This window comes from Polypterus senegalus, chromosome 3, assembly GCF_016835505.1.
Source record: "Polypterus senegalus isolate Bchr_013 chromosome 3, ASM1683550v1, whole genome shotgun sequence".
Lineage (NCBI taxonomy): Eukaryota > Metazoa > Chordata > Cladistia > Polypteriformes > Polypteridae > Polypterus > Polypterus senegalus.
In genome coordinates this window covers 299,999,819-300,016,772 of record NC_053156.1, presented here as the reverse complement: position 1 = coordinate 300,016,772, position 16,954 = coordinate 299,999,819, and the positions used below count along the sequence as shown (strand labels likewise).

The window sequence follows — 16,954 nt, the reverse complement described above, 5'->3', positions numbered from 1 at the left end:
GCCGGCCATAGTCCACAATATATATATATATATATATATATATATATATATATATATATATATATATAGTGAAAGCAAACCTGGACACAGACAGGCAGGAGACAGGTTTTGCACACACTGCATGGTTTATTTACAGTCTTGTGCACAGTACACCAACACAACACAAGCCTTACAATCCTTTCTTGCCGCCAGTCCGGGTGTGGCGGAAGTGCTGACAAATAAGGCCCTATAAAAGTCCATGCGCCACTCTGGTCTATGGTCCATGGTTGGGGTGTCGTGGCCAGTTGAAGGCCCCGGCAGTCTGCCACAATATATTTATAGTGTGAAGTCTGTGGCTCACACAGTCGCCCTAACCCCGACACAGACAGGCAGGACATAGGTTCGACACCCACAACTGGTTTATTTACAGTTCCACAGTGCACAAATCACCACAATATATATATAACATATGCACATAATACATTGTAAAAAATTATTATACATTTACTAAAAATTCCATACCCTCTGGTGTTCCTCCCATTCCGACACCTGTAGGGCTGCATTGGAGATACAGTTTTGGTGGGCAGCAGTGATGGGGTCCTCATGTGCCGTCAGATGAAGCTGCAGGAGGCAGGCTCTCTTGTCACTGGGAGGTTTTGCCTGACCTCACTAGATGCAATGTGACAGACTTGAAAGTACTCCTGGCTCTAAGATGAAAAGAGCTGCTGAACCTCATCTGGGTGAGTTGGAGTTGGGTGGAAGAGGAATGGAATGAAAGAAAGGAAGAGAATTGTGCTTGTGGTGGGGTTATTATTACAAAGAAGTCTTTTGTTAAGGTAATTATTATAATAAACCTTTCATATGAATCTGGGGCTTGTGTCACTGTGGTTCTGTTTGGGGTACTGCAATGTCCCCTGCTGGTCACAGAACAAGGACAACTCCACCTGGCATTAGTGACATACCACAAGGAGTGCTGCCAGATGTTTATTCCACTTGAGCCACTGCTCAGGTCAGGACATTCGGCTGGCACTCCAGTCAGGCCCACTACTCTCTTGAAAAATCTGACAGCCTGAGCTCATATTAACTGATTTATTTAGGCTTTTTGACTTATTTTATTGTTTCTTAGGTTTATGCCTTGATCATTTCAGAAGTTAAACCCACCTCTGCACTTTAAAGTGCATCATTTATTCCCCTTTGTAAAACTCCTGTAATAAAGAAGTGGTTTAATAAAACTACCTTCAGGTCCTAAATAGTCAAATGTTCTGTATTACTGATAAAGAACCAAATGATTTATTATGTTCCCACCTTACACACAAATCCAAATTAGTGAGATCACCTTCTTATTTTATGATTGGTGTATTGCATTTGTCTAAACATATAAAAGTGCATAATACACTCGAGTGTTTAGAGATCCTATGACCTCAACCTCCGAGACAATCACCATGTTTGCTGTGAAAGCAGTTTGCCTACTCGTCACCGTCGCTCTGCTTGTTGCAATGGTGGCTGCGGTGAGTATTAATGCTCCACATTTCTGGTCAGTTTAGCTGATTTACTCTAAACCTGAAATGAATACAGCAGGGTCTTCTCAGACACAACAATTAACTGAATGAAATGCTTTTAAATTCTTGCTGATTTTCAATTTTTAGTTTATATACTGGATAAACAACTATGGAGACAGCAGGAGAGCAGTACTTGTGTGCTTTTGACATCTACAGATTTCTTTACATTGTTGTTACAGTGGGCTCAGAGTGTGTTCAGACTCCGTCCACTTTCTGTACACATTATTGTGTCATACATTTAATATCTGAAATGGGGAGGTTTTGACATTTTTGCCCCTCAATCTACTCTCATAATCCATAATGACAAAGTGGAGACGTGTGTTCAGAAAGGTTTGGATATTGATTCAGAATCAGTTTAAAAACAGTTTGATCCCCTCGCCGTGATCTCTGCCTCACCACAATTTCAGTAGAGACCGCACAACTCCATGGACTGTTCAGGTGCCAGGCCATCATGTTACACAACCGGTGTGGATGGACTCCACAGTGAGCTCTGATGACATATAAAATCCAGTGGCACATAAAGTGCTGGTACTAAGGTGTTAAAGGATAAGTTTGATATTTTTCAAGTTAAAGTAATTTTTTCACAAACGTGGTGTGTATGCATTTGGCACAAGAAATTGTCTTCCAACATTAAGTGCTTTCTATAAATTTCTAAAAAATATTTTACCCACATTGGCACTTTACATTGTTGGCTATGGGGCATGAAGGAAACTCTTAAAAACCTACAGAATACGTCCATTTTTCAAGCTAAGATAACTGTCAAGTATTGATCTGCATCTTGTGATTACCCACACATTGCAAAATAGTTTATACATGTCCATTTTAAACAAAAAAATCGGAAGTATGCGAGTCAGCTGTCCTAAAAGAAGACCAGCCGTGTGACATGGCTCACCGCTTACTCTTCCTGCCCAACATCATTTCACCTGTTCCTGGTTGTGGTTTCCTCTCAACAGTCCAAAGTTGACTTTTCACACCACATGGTTGGTTTTGTTTTAATTTAATTTTGTATTTATGTGAGAACTCGCACAAGAGAATAGAAAATGTACCATAAGAGAAAGACCATCATACCAGGAATATGAGATAAAACAATTATTTCCAGATTCCTTTTGTTGTCATAAATATACGCTCCATACACAGAAGGCATGGGTCAATACTTGACAACTGTCTTGGCTTGAGAAAATGAACATATTTGGAAAGGTTTTTAATTTTTTCTCCATGCCCTGTACACTACAATGTAAAGGGCCACAGTGGGCAAGATATTACTTTTATATTATAGAGCGCACTAAACTTAAGAACACAATTTCATATGGTAAATACAAATATACAGACACAGATAAATTTGTTGGTACCCCTTTCTGAAAAAAGATGAACCCACAATTGTCTCTGAAATAACTTGAAATTGACATAACTAATTGGCAGCAATCATTGTTTATTCTGTGTACAATAAAAATCAGACTTTGCTTTAGTGTTTTAATTCAATTGAATATTTCAAATATTAACAGAAATGAAAATGGCATGGACAAAAATGATGGGACCCTTAACCTGTTGTACAACCTTTAGATTTTGCAAATACTGCAAACAAGCGATTATAGAAGCTTCTGCACCTGTCTACAAGTCGTTTGGCCCACTCAAACTGCTCCTGGAGGGGTCTTCTCCACACTGCACATCTCAGTACTTTCCACAGATGTTCGATAAGATTCATATCAGGGCTCCTAGATGGCCATGTCAGAATTGTCCAGTTGTTTTGTTCTTTGCAGTTTCTGGGTGCTTCTAGCTGTGTGTTTTGGGCTCCATATCTTCTTGGAGGATCCAGGACCTGCGACTGAGACAGAGCTTTCTGACACTGGGCAGTAATTTTCACTCCAGTATATCTTGATAGTCTTGAGATTTCATTGTTCACTGCACAGACTTAAGGCACCCTGTGAAGGGAACAGTGCAAAGCAGCCCTAAAACATAACCAGGACTCCTCCATGTTTCACAGTAGGTCTGGTGTTCTTTTCCTTGAAAGCTTGAGAGCCGATGTGACTTGCTATAAAACTCCAGTTTTGTCTCATTTGTCCAAAGGACTTTCTCCCTGATGCATTGTGGCTTGTCAATATGCATTTAAGCAAATTCCAGTTTTGCTTTTTTATGCTTTTTGTTCAACAGTAGAGTCTTCCTGGGTCTTCTTTCATTGAGCCCAATGTCACTCAAAGAGTGTAAAGAGATACTGATGGACTTTGATCTTGGAGCTCAGTTTTTATCTCTCTGGACGCTGTCCGTGGTTTTTAGTCTGCCTTTCTCACTATCTTTCTGCCCATTCTGGGGTTGATTTTCTTCTTCCAACCGAATCTAGGGAGGTCGGCTACAGTCCCAGGACCTTAAACATTTAATAATATGTTGTCATAGGAACATCAAACTGCTTGGAGATGCTCTTCTAGCTCTTGCCTTTAATATGCCTGACTATCATATTCTCCCTGGTCTCCTCAGACGTCTCTCTGCTTTCTCGGCTCGATGTTCAGTGCGTGTCACGCTATTACAACAGCAGAGTGAAGATTTTTCTCCATTTAAATTGGCTGAATGTGGGATTGCATGATTAGAGACGTGTGAAGCACATTCAAGAAAAGAGGAAGTTTGAAAATTCACGAATACAATTATTTAGGGTCTTTTCTTGGGGGTTCCAACAAATGTGTGCAGACCATTTCAGAAGATCTCTGTAGAATAAGCATCACGTATTCTCTATTGAAACTTTATCGATGACATATCAAAGGCATGCAGATTCACAGGGGACATGTCATCACCTTTCAGGGGCAAACAGCACTTTATAAATGAACTGGAAGGGTACCAACAAATGTGTCCGTGTCTGTAACATGTTTGTGAGGAATAAATTCAAGTTGAAAAATACCAAGCATCCTTTAAACACTAAATTCTATTAATGGTAGTCTGGCACAGCAGCTTTTATTATCCAAGTGTTCCACAATGGTGAGAAGTACAGACGATTCAACTATTCAGACTTTTTACACATTTTGTTATGTTGTTGCTAAAATCATTTGCATCACATTTTTCTTACATCAAGCAGCAGTCAGTATCTCAGAATGAAAGCAAAAACAATGATTTCGATATTTTAAAATATGTAATAAAAATAATAAATTAAAATCTCACATTGAGACAAGTATTCAGACTATTTGTGATGACACTAGAAATCTGGCTCAGGTGCCCCCCTTTTTATCATCACTGAGATATTTGTACATCTTGCTTGGAGTCCACCTGTGGTGAATTCATTTGGTTTGACTGATTAGTAAAGGCACACACAGATGTCTATAAAATGTCCCACAGATGAACAGAAGTGGTGGTCCCATGACTAAGGACCTGCACTGGTATCTGGAAGGTTGCCAGATCAAATGATGTTACTGCCAGAAGGGATCCGACTCCATTAGGCCCTTCACCTAAACATTGCTTCAGGAGCGCTGTACAATGGGTCACCGTGCACTCTGACCCCCAAAAGTTGTGTAAAAAGTTTATCCTTGGGAATTAATAAAGTATATCAAAATCAAATAATGAAAAACCAATTCATGAGGTCCAAGAAAAACTACCTGAACAGTTTGGAAACGGTATTGGGTTGACACAGTTCTGAGGAAAGCTAGAAAAAAATTCCTACAGCATTGAATGATCCCAAGAACCCAGTTACCATCAAAATGTTTAAATGGAAGAAGTTTGGAACAACCACAACTCTAACTAGAGTGAGCCACCTGGAGAAGATGAGCAATTGTAGGAGAAAGACTTTAGTAAGGGAGGTGACCAAGAACCTGCTGAGAACCTGCATGGAGATGACAGAAACTAACAGAAAGAAATCAGTTCACCAATGTGGACTTTATGACAGAGTAGACAGAAAGAAGCCTGCTTGGGGTTTACAAAAAGGCACCTAAGGGACTCTCAGACTATTAGAAATATAATTCTCTTGTCTGATGAAACCAAGATTAGCATCATGTTTAGAGGAAACCAGGCACCACTCATGAACTGGTGAATACAATAATGAAGTATGGACTGGTGGCAGCACCATGCTGTGGGGTTGGGGACGGGGGGACAAGTCAGGGTTGAGGAGAGGCTGAAACAAAGTGCAGAGACTTCATTAACGAAGATCTGCTCCAGGTTGTTCTGGACATCAGACTTCTCCAAAGGTTTACCTTCCAACAGGACAATGACAGCAATCTCCATTCAGCCAGACAGAGCTTGAGAGGACCAGTGCAGAAGAATGTCAGAAAATCCTCAAATAGGGTGGAGAAGCTCGTCGTAGCTGGCCCAAGAAGTCTGAAGGCTGGAATTGCTGCCAAGGGTTCTTCAGCTAAGTACTGAATAAAGGGTATACATTCTTACAATAACGTGCTACTTCAAATTTGTATTTTTAAAAACTTTGCCATAATGTATTTTTCACTCTTAGTCATTCTGGGGTATTGGGTGTTGCTTGATGAATAAAAATATAATTTAGATGATTTTAGCACAAAAATGTAAAAAAGTGGAGGGTCTGAATACTTTCTGAATCCACTGTACACGGAAAATGTCTTAACATGTTGATGATATTCCAGCCTTCTACATTTCATTTAATTCTTCAATATGTCAACTTCTCAAGGAATTCCATTGTTTTCTTTTGGAAAGGTGCAATTGCTGTCTTTATGGAGCAGGTGGGGATATCAATTCTGTCAGTGAGTTCTTCAAAATGCAAGCAAAATTGGTAGCTAATTGATCACCACAGGCTTTTAAAATATACTGAGACCTACCATGGAGTAGCTGCTCTCTTATTGATGTGAACATCTCTCAGTCATCTTTAGTGCCCATCAGTGATTCATTATTTTTAATTTATTTCATTTTCAATGTTCTGTGATTTCCATGTGAAGATATCATTGAAATTGAAAACGTAGGTCCAATGCTTTAGTCTTCTGATCAGTTATATATTATTCTCTTTCAGGACCCTCAGAGAGAGAACCGTTGTGACAAAAGTAAGATTTTCATACATTATGAAATATGAAACTTATACAAATTTCAGCTTAACCTCATTATTTAATATGGTTTGATCTGTAATGTGTTTTCTTGGATTTTTGCGACAACAGCAAAGCACATACAGTGCTCTTCATTATGTTTGGGACAAAGACACACTTTTTGTTTGATTTCCTCCTCTGCTCTACAGTTTAAAATTATAAATCAAACAATTCAGATATGATGAAAATGCTCATTGTAGAATTTCATTTTAGGGTATTTGCATACTTTCACTCATACAATGTGTAAATGTGGACAACATTTTCTACACGGTCACTCCATTTCAGTGCATCATAATGTTTGGGAAACAACAATGGCAGGTCTTCTAAAGCTGTTATATTTAGGAGTTTGTCGCATATCCCTTGCATGCAATGACTGCTTGAAGACTGTGATTCATAGACTTCACCAGGTGATGAGGATCTTCTCTGGTGATGCTCTGCTAAGCCCCTAATTTCAGTCATCTCATCAGCACCTGCCTGTTTGGTCAAATTCCAATAACAAAGGGCAAACAAGACACTCCTTATAAAGATAACAAAAAAAAAAAAAAAAGACAGGAACCAATCAATAGTCATCTAAGGAGGACGTACTAATGCTTTGGGGACACTGAAAAGAGTGGTCAACCAACATTAGCTTTTGTCCCAGCCACCCCAGCAGTTGTCCACTGGGGTGCCCAAAGCCTGTCTCAATCATCCCACCACCATCCCTTGGCACTTGAGGGATGATCCTGAGAGGCAACAGACAATCCTGACCCTTCAAGGGTCTATAGGAAAGACCATCCCCTTGAGTGCCATTTATTGATCACCTCGAGGTGCCCCAAATGCCTCACCCGCTGTCTATTGCACCAGGTCACACTCCCTGAGCTACACTCTTTGCTCTTTTCCAAACCATAGTGCATGATGTTTCTCCTTTTCTCTGTTTCTTTCTTCTCTCTGTCCCTACTGTGTTGTTTTTCCGAATCTCCCCGTCTATCCTACTGAGAACCTTACACACTTTATGGATGTAGATGTTTCCCTTAAAGACTTTTGGTTAGCCAATGATGAATGGCCGATCGTGCTTGCATTTGAATAAGCAATCAGCCAATTTATCCAATGAACGATTCACAGCTGTACATCATTCGACCGGCACACACCCACCATGTGTGCTGCAAATGTCCCAAAGACACCTGTGTGTTGTTTGTACCAATGCTAGTGAGTTCCTATGTGAATTAATGAAGAGTGACAGGCAGTGTGGGCCTCACTTATAAACACCACATGGATAGGATCTTAATGTGTGTCTGTCTTTCTGTATGTATAAAGTTTAGTTTGTGAGGGTAAGATGATGTCTAAACTTGGTGATGTCTACTCATCCCACCATCATACAATATTCTTAATTGAAAAAGTGAAAAGAAAGATTTCTTACCAGTGACGGAGCTGCTATGAAAGTGTCCTGCAGCTATGCCAATAGCAAGCTCCATCTAGATGTCTGTGATTCCTCAAAAAGTGTCAGAGAGGTTGCAAGCAAAGCACTAGTTGAGCTAAAACTAAACTAGAAACTGAACTGAGACTCATTTTAATAAACATTCTGATAAAAGGCCGTCTCTCTCCTCCCACTTCTCACCCAGAGAGAGCATCTTGCTTTCTTCTGCTAGAAGATTCTCAAAATACAGGAATGTTGAACGAGAATCACAAACTGCAATAAGCTGCAAACAGACTGGCTGTACAAAACATTCTGCTTTGCCTTTCTGCTGTCCTATAATACACTTCACTCCTGAACATCCTGACAAAACTTTCAGGCCCATGCAGGCCATCGTTAAAGTTTGTTCTCCAGTTATGCAAAATGTATCAGGTTTTCTCCTTACTTTGTGTCTTCTTCATCCTCTTCATCTTTTCCCACTTCTATGTGGGGTCGGTGTGATTGATCAACCTTCTCCATTCAGCTCAGTTCTGCACCTATTCCTTTGGGTCATCTTTAACTTTATTCATCCTCCACCACTTCAGCATCCCTCATTTTCTTTTCAATCCCCATCCCCTTTTGCCCATATATCAATTATCTCTCCTCATCACATGACCATACCACTTTACACTACTTTCTTGTACTTTCTTAGATATTTCTCTCATATTTGTTGTAACCACTGATTTTCTCATTTCTTATTTTGTCTGTCTTTGTAACTCCATACACCCATCTCAAAATTCTCATTTCTGACAAATCAAACTTTTTCTCCTGCTGTGCTCCCTTTACTGTCCAGTCCTCACATACTGGTACTCCTTTGCTTCTCATGCACCTCCAGATCACTTGACGTGGCACAATATGCCCTTCTTCCTGTTTTTCCCAATGCTTTTCAATGAGATTCTCAGTGTAAAGACTCCATCAGTTGTTCCTATCCCTGACATAAAACCAAACTGCTCCTCCCTATTCTGGTCTCTTCCCTAAGCCTTCTCTCTTTAACAATTTGCCAAATTTTCATTCTGTATGACATCACCTTTATAATTCTATAGTTTACACAATCTTGAATATTGCCTTTCTCCTTATAAATGAGTACAATCCCACCGTTCTTCCACTCCTCTGGTATTCTCCCCTGTTCAGATCTTCAACATCAGACCCCACAACACATCTACACCTCTAGTGTTATATCATCTAGTTCTTTCGCCTTTCCATTTTTCATTCTTTTTAATGCTTCATTCTTGGTACTATTCCTTCATTTGGGACTCCAACCGCAAATACCACCAACAGCTTTTCACAGCATCTCTCCCATCGACTTTTGATCCTATCATGCTCATTTCAGACACTACCTTGCTCATCTTTCATGTGTTTTATCTTTATTATTTCTAAAAGACCTTCTCTTTCCCCCTGTTCTGTCTCTAATTTTTCATACACCTCCTCCAAAATCTGTCCCTGGGCTCTTGCCACTGATATCTTTGGCTCCTTGTTTGTCTGCCAGCACATTTCTTTATCTTCCTCCCTCCCCGATTGTCTTCTTTGCCTCCATCTTATTCTTTATCAAACCCTGCACCTCTCTGTACCACCACCTTGTCTTTTTGTCCCCAGTTGGGCTCCTTCCTGTCATCTTACCTATCACTTAACCTGCTCTTAATACAACTTTGCTATTCTTCTCCCACCATTACTTCGCACTCTGAAATGACTGTACTTCATTTCAAGCTTTCTCCCTAAAACTGTTCATAAGCCTCTTCATCTTTAAATCTTCAGCACATTATTGTTGAAGCTGCTTGCTCTGGTTTTATTTTCCTCCTAATTCTGATCTCCCAGTCCATCACCACCACTTAATGCTGCACTGTCACACATTCCTTATTTATGACCTTACAATTTTTATCTCTTTCAAATGAGATCTTCTACACATTAGAAAGTCTATTTGGCTTTACAAATTCAGATGTCATGGCAAAATCTATTATCCTCTCCCCTTCCTCATTTATCACCTCAACTCTCCACCCTTCATGTCCCTCTCCTCTCTCTCTACTCTTTTCTTTCCCACAAGCCCATTTTGTTCCCCACCAACAATCACCTTTTCTCCCTCCTGTACTGTGTTAAGCTCTTCATCCATTTGTACTCAGATAATGTCCTTCTCCTCTTTTTCACAGCTCACTTGCCACTCATCACCCTATCACTCCTATTCACACTGAAAAGACTATCTTTTAGTTCTTTGGACACTAACAGACCAGCACCATTTCCTACTTTGTTCTTTGCTCCACTGTAAAAAACTTTAAAACTTATACCCCATTCTCTTGCGTTATTCCCTTTCCATCTCGTTTCCTGCACACACAGCACTCCCACTTTCCTCCTTTTCATTGTGCCCACTAAGCAGTGTTGCAGGACCCTTCTCCAGACACAACCTCACAGACACAAAACCCTGTTATAATAAAAAGGTTTATTTGTACAAAATACCTTAGAAAAGTTTTTTTGTAGTCAAAACACAACACAGTTCTTCTTCTTCTTCTGTCTCTTTCTTCTCCTCCACACCTCCCAGGTGAGCTTTATCCATCCTCCACACCTGACACTGACTCACCTGGATGAGATTGAGTGGATCCTTTTATCTTAGGCCCATGAGTCTTTCGGGTGGCAGGGCAGAAGCACTTTCAGGTGAAATGGAATCTTGTGCCACAGCAGCACCTCCTGGTGGCCCACATGGAACCCAACAGTAAAGTGGACTCCAGTTTCCAGCATGTCTTGCATGTCTGTACAGATAACGTATCCCAGGGATGCATCTGCCTAGCATATCAGGGGAGTATGCATTCCTGATAGATTATCTCTTCCTGTTCAGGCATCATACTGGGCTGTGTGCACCATTTGTCACTCCATCAAACCTGGCAAATGTCTTCCACATCCCAGTCATTGTCCTAAATTTCATTGCTCTGACTCTTACATTTAACTTATTCTCTTCTTCCCCTACCCAGTCTACTTCTTCTGCACTAACTTCTTTAGCCGGGCCAACCCTTGGGCTGGTAGCTCTTTTCTCAGTTCAATTCAATGTTATTACAGCATAACTGAGCAATTTTGTTATTCTGCACAAGATGCGTAAAACTTCAGATTACAGTGCAAAGAAAAGATAATAAGAGACAGTACAAAATGCCTATGGAGTGTAATGTGGAAAGAGCGCAATATACGTGTGTGTAATTATCAGGACACATGGAGGATATGAGTTTTTCTTTGAAGAAGGTTCTGGAAAATATGAAACTGTGAGCTTCTGCATTCAGTGACAGTAGCAATGATTTGACTAGTGCTGTAAAAATGGCGCCGTCCGGATGAGACATAAAATCGAGGTCCTGATTCTCTGTACTCATAAAAAATCATTTGTAAAAAGTAGGGTGTATCCCAATGTCCTGGCTAAATTGGCCACCATGGCCTAGTCATGCTGGCCCCCTAACTGGCTAACTATCCCTCACACTGTCAGAACCGAACAACTAATGTGTGGTGTTCATACTGGAGCAGAAATGGCTACCATCGCATCATCCAGGTGGATGCTGTACATTGGTGGTGGTTGAAGTGGCTCAATACTCACTACGTAAAGCACTTTGAGCAGAGAGGAACTCATTATATAAATGTAAAAAATGTTTATTATTATTATTATTATTATTATTATATTAGGGCGGCACGGTGGCGCTGCTGCCTCGCAGTTAGGAGACCTGGGTTCGCTTCCCGGGTCCTCCCTGCGTGGAGTTTGCATGTTCTCCCGTGTCTGCGTGGGTTTCCTCCGGGCGCTCCGGTTTCCTCCCACAATCCAAAGACATGCAGGTTAGGTGGATTGGCGATTCTAAATTGGCCCTAGTGTGTGCTTGGTGTGTGGGTGTGTTTGTGTGTGTCCTGCGGTGGGCTGGCACCCTGCTCAGGATTGGTTCCTGCTTCGTACCCTGTGTTGGCAGGGATTGGCTCCAGCAGACCCCCGTGACCCTGTATTTGGATTCAGCGGGTTAGAAAATGGATGGATAATAATAATATCATCAAGTGTAGACACTTTTAGTCAAATATCTTTGTTTTTGTTTATTTTATTCCTCGGTAGAATGTTGGTCATTTCTTTATCTGAGGATGTCATTTTAATGCTTTACTTCTTTTACAGGACATTTTTCAGGCCCCATGTGTCACCCTTAGAAAAGGTAAGGCACTAAGTGTAAGATACCATATGAGTCTATCATTTTTTTTGCTCTGTCTGCGTCCCAATCAACTTTGGTTGACCTCCTTATCACAGCAAAAATTGGGGAGAAATCAGAGCAGAGGTTGGAAAAAAGGATTGATTTTTATTTTCATCAACAAAAAAATATTATTTTGTGTTACAGAAACATATCAATACCAAAACGTTAGGAAACATAAGTCTTGTGTCCACTGCAGTACTGGTGCAAATATAGTGCACGTCCTTCGTGAGACATTTCTTGAAAATGCACACCAATGCACACAGACAGTGTTCAAGCAGCTATCAAAATATTTTTTTGTAATAGTTTTTAAGTTGCCACAGCATGAGAGGTATCATGCATGCACACCAGGCTCTCTTAAAGTAAGTACTACCAACCTGGGATGAGAGGGGGGTACGCCACTTCTCTTCTTCTTCTCTCACAGCCTTCGAGAAACTGCCCCTCGAAGGCACAGAAATGAAAGAAGCCCCGCCTGTTCTGAGCCACCCGATATAAAAGGAGACCACCCTCCCAGAGGGTGGCATATCAATTTAGATGTTGACCAGGCTTCTACGCTACCCAAAGCAAGTACTACACTCATTTAAAACGATGGATTTTAAATAACTATTTATTGACAAGTGATCACACGTTGAAGTGCTTGAGTTTTGCTCCCTTACTTTGTTTTTGTTGAAATTAATTTTTTTTTCACCCAGTTGGGATCCCAAGCAGCCTATTTTTTTTATTTTTCTGCAGCATTATTTCACCCCACTTACACAGAGTAGAATGTTAGTGCCTAACACGCACGATCCATGCCACCTACCTATTGTAACCTACAATAGCACCAGGTTTAGAGACTTCCACATTTTTCCAAACAAGAACATTGACAGTTGCTGATTGTGAGCAATGCTTGGGAGGCAGACATCTTATTTGTCCTTCCAGTTCATTGCAATCATTTTGCCTTTTTACCACACATCTACTTCACTACGCCTCAGCTCGATGTGATCACGAAACAAGGATCACCAGGCATGTCATGGCAGTTCGGTCATACAGTGTCGTATGCATCAGTTTTCATTTGAAGCAAAATCTCATGCAGTTCAGGTTCGGTATAGAAACTGTCCATCGTTATACAGTCACCTTAGTCAAGCAAAGGGTTCACCAGTGACAGCACAGATGACGTAGTGATGCTGTATTGACTGTACATACCATCTCAGTTGTCCCTCTACTAGTGTAAAGTATCAAGATGTACCTTGAGCTTGCTTTGGATGTAATGTAGAACTTAAAACAGAAACATTCCCATCGAAAAGGAAGGAATTATTAAGGAAAATATTGAGCCACACATGGCAAGGGCGGGAGTTTTTCTGAACAGTCAGCATGAGTTCAGAAGAGGGAGGTTGTGTTTCACTGACATGCTGGAATTCTATGAGAAAGCAAATAAAGGAATGATATCAAAAGGGGAGCGTATGATATTATTTATCATGACTTTCAGAAAGCATCTGATAAGGTGCCACATGTCATATCAAGAAACTGAAAAAACCCACCTGTCGTCTGCAGTGACTGCGACAATAAAATAGTTTAATGTGACTCAGCATAGCGGTTCATTTCAAAAACTATTCTCTCCACCAGACTATCATCGACAAATGATAAATAGTTCTGATAATAATATCTACTGACAACTTTAGTGTGGACTTTACCCGTAAATGGGCAACGAGAAAGTCAGAAGGACTGTGTATGGTCGTAAGAAGAAGACACCAAACACGAACATCACTGAAACATGGCAGGTCGGAATCTACCACAGAGGTGTTAGTTTCACTATCCATGTCAGCATTTGATGACCAATTCATATCATCATTGCTACTGCACAAATCGAGCAATGATTCCATTTCAAACTTGCTCCAGGGCTTTTCATTTGCCACTGTGTTTTTGGCTGAAGGTTCTGCTCCAGTCATCAATATTGATTAATTACAATAGAGTTACAATAAAGTGGTAAACGAATAGAAAAATGATTTTTTGCACGATGATGTTATTTCATCCACTAGATGGCAGCAGAATACTGTCCCTAGAGTTATTTTGGCTTAACGGTATAAAGCGGATCATTACATGTCACCTCGAGTCTGACTTTAACTGTTGTAATGAAAAACCCAACAAGCATAAAGAGTTGAGGAGCCTGCAGGCAAAACACATAAAACTGAAAAAGAAACACAAAGTATGAACACATTAAGAAGGGAAAAACATCTTCACAGACACGAGTCTCAAGAGTGACTGCTCTAAGATGGCGACACTTCCATTTAAGTACAGGCCAGGCAAAAAAAGTCGAGTCAAGGTGGAAGGAGACACTGGAAGTGATGTCAGAGGTGGTAGGTCTGTCAAGAGGGGAGGAGAAGAGGATGAGAAGAGGCATAAGTATACAGTGGCACCCTGCAGATTGCCGCCTCCAATGTGTACGTGTGTCACAGCGTAGTTACATAGAATTCTGAGACAGACTCATTCTCAGGGTGTATGCCAAGGAGGTTAACTCACTTTTCCTTTTTTTTCTAATGTCACCTTTAGATATTTTTAGTATGTTGTTTCATGTTTTAAAATTACGTATGCTTTGTCTTTGCTAGTCGTTTGTTCACACTTCAAATTTTTTCTGCTTTTCTTATTTCACGATCTTACTAGCAGTAAGTTTTACTCTAAAAATGAAAGAACTGTTTTCGGTTGAGAACTGAGTGTCTTACATGATCTTTAGGAGGTATTCAGACCCCTTCATTTACTTCATATTTTATTGTTTTGCAGATTTCATTTTGAATGGATAAATATTCCATTCTTGCCCATCAGTCTACACTCAATAACCTATAATAATAAAACAGAAGCATGTTTTCCGTAAGATTTGGAAAATTTAATCAAAATCAAAAACTGATTCATAGAAGTATTGTGATCCTGAATTCAGTACTTTGTAGAAGCCCCCTTTGACAGGTTTGAGTCTTCTTGGGTAAGCCACTGCGAGCTTGGCACACATAGATTTGGGCAGTTCATCCCATTCTTCCTGGTAGATCCCTTCCAACTTGGTTAGACTGGATGGAAATCATCTGTAAACTGCTGTCATCAGATCTCTCCATACATGTTCTGCTGGGTTTAAGTCTGAACATTGAATGGGTCACTCAAGGACACTAAGAGACTTGTCCCGAAGCCAGTCCTGTTTTGTTTAGGCTGTAAGCTTCAAGTCATTGTAAATGCTGAAAGGTCTGCGGTGGCATGAATTCTGGAGCAGGTTTTCTTCAAGGACCTCTTTCTATTTGGCAGCATTCATCCTTACCTTAATTCTAATCTGTCTGCTTGTCCCCATAACATAATGATACCACCATCATGTTTCACCACAGGGATAGGATTAGGCAGGTTAAAAGAGTTCAGTTTTTATCTCATCTGTTTAGAGAATGTTTCTCCTCAACCTTTCAGAGTCCTTTAAACTGTTATATGCCTTTTACTCAAGAGTGACTTCTGCCAAGCCTCTCTACTATATACATATGATTGACAAAGGGCTGCCGAGGTGGTCATCCTTCTGACAGGTTCCCACATCTCAGCAGACAACCATTTGGATTTTGCTTCCCTTGCTGTTTAAGGTCCTTCTCCTCAAATTAATCAGTTTGGCTGGACGTCCAGCTTTAGGAAAAGTCCTGTTGCTCCAAACGTCTTCCATTTCAAATTTCATGATGTCACTTTGAACACTCATAGCTTTAGAAATGGTTTGATAACTTTGCCCTGACTTACTGTAAGTATCACCACAATTTGTTTCTGGAGGTCTACAGGGAGATCGTGGTTGTTGTCCTGACTTGCATTGTGAATTCTGGGACCTTCTAAACACAGGGACACATGTGTGTCTTTCTAAATGATGTCCAATCCAGTCAGGCCACATGTGGTCTCCAATCAAGTTCTCAACACATCTCAAGGATCATTAAAGCAGTCAGGATGAACTTAACCACGATGTGAAGTGACTCAGCAAAGGGTCTGAGTATGTCTAGGAATATATGAGAGATTTCAGGTTTAGATGTTTTAAAATTGGCAAACCGTTCTGAAAAATATGTTCTCACTTTGTCATTTTGGGTTAATGAGTGTAGACTGATGGGCAAAAGTGGCCAAATTACACATTAAAAATGAAGTCTACAACACAGTAAAGTGAACAGATAGTGAAGGGGACTGAATACTTTCTGAATCAAGTCAATTTCACACGGAGTTGGAGCAGAATAGCGATGAGCTAAATAAACGGGCTTGATGGACTGAATGGTCTCCTCTTGTTAGTCAAATTTTTTATGCTTCTTAAGTTCTCTGCAAATTCTATTTTGTGTGAATTGTTTCAGAAATTTCTACTTAAGTTTGTTAAAAATCTTCTCTTGTCTGTCATAACCCATCTTTGCCCCTTAGTCTCATCTCCTCTGCTGACAACTGGTTCTTCTTGTCCATTTGATGTCCTGCAGTCCTTTAATTGAATGTTTAATTGTTTCTTTTGCTGTAATCTACTCATTCATCTTTGTTTCTTTTATCTTCTCAGGCGAAGAGATGTCAAGCATCCACTGAAGACTCTAATCACTAAAACCCTATGTAGTCAAATTAAATAAAGTAGTCATGCATACCTACTCCTTGTGTCTTCAATTGTCAATCCAGATTGATAGCAGATTTGTCACTCCGCCATGATGGCTCTTATGGATTCTTTTGATTTCAGACTATTTCCTGTGAAAAGTCATGTTTGATGGCTGTTACAGAACTATTGTAAGCACCTTGTGCTTATATTCTTTAGTGATATATCAAACATTCTTTAATAATGAGGATGATGGCAGC

General features: G+C 40.3%; 1 long non-coding RNA gene across 1 annotated transcript; it reads left to right on the top strand.

Moving 5' to 3' along the window:
- The first annotated feature begins 1,376 nt into the window (after positions 1–1,376).
- LOC120526351 lies at positions 1,377–16,752 on the top strand. The gene is made up of 4 exons (XR_005633122.1): positions 1,377–1,487; positions 6,481–6,511; positions 12,094–12,130; positions 16,668–16,752. It is a non-coding gene; the product is annotated as an uncharacterized LOC120526351 (long non-coding RNA).
- The last annotated feature ends 202 nt before the right edge of the window (positions 16,753–16,954 follow it).